General features: G+C 36.4%; 1 non-coding gene across 1 annotated transcript; it reads left to right on the forward strand.

Moving 5' to 3' along the window:
• The first annotated feature begins 5,337 nt into the window (after positions 1-5,337).
• On the forward strand, positions 5,338-5,477 carry LOC138089389 (small nucleolar RNA SNORA48). The gene has a single exon (XR_011145814.1). It is a non-coding gene; the product is annotated as a small nucleolar RNA SNORA48 (small nucleolar RNA).
• The last annotated feature ends 285 nt before the right edge of the window (positions 5,478-5,762 follow it).

Genomic DNA, 5,762 nt, shown 5'->3' on the forward strand with positions numbered 1-5,762 from the left:
TTTCTGCTGTGAATCATATTCTTCATCTTTATTAGAGCCTCATGTGAGTATACACTGTAGAATTTCAGTAATTCCTGCAAACTTGCACATACAAATTTTGCTGCTATTGTCTTACCATTATATTTGAATGTAAAGACATATAACTTGTCTTTTTTCACTTTATAGGTCTTATTCAAATGAAGACATTAATGAACATCAATAAGAGCATATTATTAGGATAATCTGAATATGTCCGGTCCTCTTCATGCATAGGAAGAAATAACTCAGATTCTAAATATACTCAGAAGTTAGCAGCACCACTTAAAAGGAATTGTATTCCAAACTCTAACCCATCTGTAGTCAGAATTATTACAGTACAGTACTTCTATTTTTTAAAGATATAATTTCAATGTATTCAGTGTCTAATAGTTTCATTCCTGACAGGCTGGTACTAAATAAGCTTTATTAACCTCTTCCAAAATGTATTAAATTTTTTTTTTGACCCAGCAATTTCAATTTGAGTATTATCTACAGAAAATTAAACTCTAACTTGAAAAACTATATGTACCCCATGTTCATTGAAGCACTGTTTACAATAGTCAAGATATGGAAACTACCCAAGTGTCCATCAATGGAAGAATGAATAAAGAAGTTGTGATATATATATCATGCTGAGTGAAATAAACCAGACAGAGAAAGACAAGTACTGTTTGCTTTCTCTTATATGTGGAAACTAAAAGAAACACAAGACAAGCCCATAGATATAGAAAATATATCAGTAGCGGTCAGAGATGTAGGGTGCAAGAAATGTGTGAAGGGCATCAAAAGGTTGAAAAGGAAGAAAAAAAAAAAAGTTTAAACTTGACAAGGGGTCAGGAAAGTATGTAACTGGGAAATGAGTATGAAAGAGTGTAGCCCCTGAAGGGAAGTTCAAGCCTCAGCAATGAGTTCAGATTTTGTGAACACTTGAAGTGAGAATACAGGATGCTGGAACAAAGACAAATAAAATAAATACACTTTAAAGAATAATTTGTTAGTCAGTTTGTACCTATTGGTCGAAAATATTGATTAGTACTACTTGGGAACTAAGGCTTCACTGTATTAAGAAAATAAGTTTGCTTTTCTGAGTAATAAAGCCAATCAAAACCTTATTTTCCATTTAATTAGTAAAGGGAGACTAATCAAAATGATATTTTGAAATCAGAATCAAGCCAACATATAGGTTTGCTGCTGCAGAGAATTTAATGGAGGGAATTCTGGGAAACTCAACCTGCTGAGGGAAAAATATTTTCAAGTGCCAGGAAAGACTCAGAAGTGTATATCCCAACAAACATTTTAATGCTATAACTTTGGAAGTGAATCGGGGAGCAAGGACAGCAAGTGGGGGTACCTGTGAACCACTGGGCAAAGAAAGGTTGTATCCAGGAAAATACAAACGATATTTTTGTAAAGGGTAAAAACTCGAAGCGTCAAAAACAGAATCTGGATCAAAATGAACAACCATGCTCTGAAGGCAAATTTGAAGTCAAGAAACTAGGAACTGTGAAGATCTAGAGACAGCCATGAGTGGCAAGGAGAAAAGATCACATCAACATCAAAATATACCTCACTTTAGTATTAATAGCTAGAGAACTGGATTCGCCTCTTGGCCCTTCTATTTCAGCTTTATGTCGTCACTAATCCGAATAAATTTATAATGATTTTTATTTGCAGGGAACAAATTTAAATATAGAATATAGAATGGAGGACATACTGTCAATACAATTGCTATTAATAAGCACTTAGGTATTCATTGTAATGATATCTAAAATCCAATGGAAAAAATAATGAGATCCAAGTTTAAGAATATCTCCATAATGTTAAATAAGATGTACTTGCTCTAACCAGAGTGTTAGGGTTCTCTGTTCTGCCTTAAACACCTCTGAGGGCTTCTAATGTACTTTATTGTCTCACCAGAATTTGAAATCAACTATAGCAAGGAAAGATAAGAAAACCTTCCTCAGTGATGAATACAAAGAGATAGAGGAAAACAATCGAATGGGAAAGACTAGCGTTCTCTTCAAGAAAATTAGAGATACCAAGGGAACATTTAATGCAAAGATAAGCACAATAAATGACAGAAACAGTATGCACCTAGAAGAAGCGGAAGATATTAAGAAGAGGTGGCAAGAGTAAACAGAAGAACTATACAAAAAAAGATCTTTGTGACCCAGATAACCACGGTGGTGTGATCATTTACCTAGAGCCAGACATCCTGGAATGTGAAGTCAAGTGGGCTTTAGGAAGCATGACTACAAAGAAAGCTAGTAGAGGTGATGGAATTCCAGTTGAGCTATTTCAATTCTGAAAGATGATGCTGTGAAACTACTGCACTCAATATGCCAGCAAATTTGAAAAATTCAGAAGTGGCCACAGGACTGGAAAAGGTCAATTTTCATGCCAATCTCAAAGAATGTTCAAACTACCACACAACTGTACTCATCTCACCCGCTAGCAAAGTAATGCTCAAAATTCTCCAAGCCAGGCTTCAACAGTATGTGAACTGTGAACTTCCAGATGTTCAAGCTGGATTTAGAAAAGGGAGAGGAACCAGAGACCAAATTGCCAAAATTCACTGGATCATAGAAACTGCAAAAGAGTTACAGAAAAACATCTACTTCTGTTTCATTGATTATACCAAAGCCTTTAACTGTGTAGATCACAACAAACAGTGGAAAATTCATCAAGAGATGGGAATAACAGACAACCTTACCTGCCTCCTGAGAAATCTGTATGCAGGTCAAGAAGCAACAGTTGAAAGCAAACATAGAACAAAAGACCGTTTCCAAATTGAGAATGGAGTACATCAAGGTTGTAATATTGACACCTTGCTTATTTAACTTATGTGTAGGGTATATCATGTGAAATGTCAGGCTGGGTGAAGCACAAGCTGGAATCAAGATTGCTGGAGAAGTATCAATAAACTCAGATATGCAGATGACACCACCCTTATGGCAGAAAGTGAATAACTGAAGAATCTCTTGATGAAAGTGAGAGAGGAGAGTGAAAAAGTTGGCTTAAAAGTCAACATTCAAAAAACTAAGATCATGGTATCTGGTTCCATCACTTCATGGCAAATAGATAGGGTGGAAACAGTGACAGACTTTACTTTCTTGCACTCCAAAATCACTGCAGCTGTTAACTGCAGCCATGAAATTAAAAGACACTTGCTCCTGGGAAGAAAAGCTATTATCAAACTAGATAACATATTAAAGAGCAGAGACATTACTTTGCCAACAAAGGTCCATCTAGTCAAAACTTCAGTTTTTCCAGTAGTCATGTTTGAATGTGAGAGCTGTACTATAAAGAAAGATGAGTGCCATAGTATTAATGCCTCTGAGCTTTGGTGTTGGAGAAGACTCTTGAGAGTCCCTTGGACTGCAAGGAGATCCAACTAGTCCATCCTAAAGGAAATCAGTCCTGAATATTCATTGGAAGGACTGATGCTGAAGCTGAAACTCCAAAATTTTCACCACCTGATGTGTAGAACTGACTCTGGAAATGATCCTGATTCTGGGAAAGGTTGAAGGCAGGAGGAGAAGGGGATGATAGAGGATGAGATGGTTGGATGGCATCACCGACTCAAAGGACATGTTTGAGCAAGCTCCAGGAGTTTTTGATGGACAGGGAAGCCTGATGTGCTGCAGTCCAAGGTGTCTCAAAGAGTCAGAAATGACTGAGTGACTGAACTGATAGTCTTATTAAGCAAGTTTAAAATGCCAGCCTTTGGGATATGGTGTCATGATGAGAAAGAAGGAGATCCTGGTGTCACATCCTCTCAGGGACACACCAAAACTAAAACTGTATATGGAACAAATCTGGAAATAACCTGAAGGAGAGCAGAACAGTTCTTCTAAAACTCAGGATATAACTAAGAAAACATATTAAGATGAATAGGAGAAGTAGAAACACAGTCTACATAGTACCCACACCCAAAGGCAGTTACACTTTCTCCCCCCAAAACAGAAATACCATAAACATGAAGGTCCTTCCTAAGGAGTTATGGGTTCAAGCCCCATATTGGACACCCCATCCCTAAGAACCTGCACTGGGAATACAATCACCCATAACAATTAGCTTTGAAATCTATCAGGGCTTACTCCCTGGACAGCTGGCAGTGAGAGGAGGGAGTGAGTGTGCTGTAGCAAACCAAGACTTAACTTTTAAAAGGCTACTGTAAAAACTCACTTTCTGAGTCTCAGTGCAAAGGCAGTGAAAAGCCCCTGGGCCAAACATGAGGCAGATTCATTGACTAATTTTACAGCCAGTGCTGAAAAGGCAGAGATCTATTGGAAGCACTGTTGGGCTCCATATTAAAAATGAAAAAAAAAAAAAAAAAGAGAAAATTCTGCCTCTACTTAATTGGCCAGGCACTGTTGGGTATCATTTTTTACAGTGGTCATCTACCTTGATAGTACCATTTACATTGCTCCAGCCAGGTGCCCAAAGTGGCTCTCAACTGATATGAACACAAATAAGCAGATACATTATGCTCATGTTTGGAGGAATTAATATTGTTAAAATACCCATAACACCTAAAGCAGTATACCTATTCATTGTAATACCCCTGAAAATATCAAAAACATTTTTCATAGAACTGGAACACATAATCTTAAAATGTGTATGGAATCATGAAAGACACAAAAAGAATGAGGCTGGAAATGTCATGTTTCTTGATGTCAAACTATATTATAAAACCATAGTAATCAGACAGTGTAGTACTGGCACAAAAACAGACACATAGACCAATGGGACAGAAAAGAGAGCTCAGAAATAAACCCATGCACACATGGTCAATTAATCTATGACAAAGGTGGCAAAAATTAAAATGGGACATTTATCTTCAATAAATGATGTTGGAAAAATTTGGCAGGTACCATAAAATAATAAATATGAACCACTATTTTATAGCTGATACAAAAACAAACAAACAAACAAACAAAAAACAATAACAATAACAAACCTTTCAAAATACATTAAAAACTTAAATGTGAGAACTAAAGCCATAAAACTCTTAGAAGAAAATTTAGGCAGTCAGCTCTTTGACATTGATCCATAGCAATATTCTTAATCTCCTCAGGCAAGGGCAAAGAAAAGCAAAACTAAGCAAATGGGACCAAATCAAACTAAAGATATTTTGTACAATTTTGCACATTAAAGGAAACTATCAACAAAATGAAAAAGCAACCTATTGAATGGGAGATGATATTTTCAAATCTTATATCTGATAAAGAATTAGTATTCAGAATACATAAATAACTCATATAACTCAATATCAAGCAAATAAGCAACCAAAAAATCCTATTAAAAATAGTAAGAGGTTCCTGACAATGGGCAAAGAGGCACCTGATTGGTGGTGTTTCTCTTATATCAGTCAAGGGCAAAGCAGATGTCTAGTCCTTTGTTCATCCTAGCTTGATGCCTGGAGGCCAGAGCTATTTCATGCCTAGGGTACATTAAAAAAACAAATTGGTAAGAGGATCTGAATAGGCAAGTTTTTCCCCCCAGAGAAGACATATAGACAGTGAACAGAAACCTGAAAAAATGCTCAATATCACTAATCATCAGAGAAATGCAAAACAAAACCACAGTGAAATATCACTTCATATGTGTCAAAATGACTATCAAAAAGCCAACTAAAAACAAGTGGTGGGAGGGATATGGAGAAAAAGGAATCCCTTATGCATCATTGGTGGAAATGTATAACACATTAGTGCAGCCACTATAAAAAACAGCATTCAGGT

Source organism: Capricornis sumatraensis, chromosome 12 (genome assembly GCF_032405125.1).
Source record: "Capricornis sumatraensis isolate serow.1 chromosome 12, serow.2, whole genome shotgun sequence".
NCBI classification, from domain to species: domain Eukaryota; kingdom Metazoa; phylum Chordata; class Mammalia; order Artiodactyla; family Bovidae; genus Capricornis; species Capricornis sumatraensis.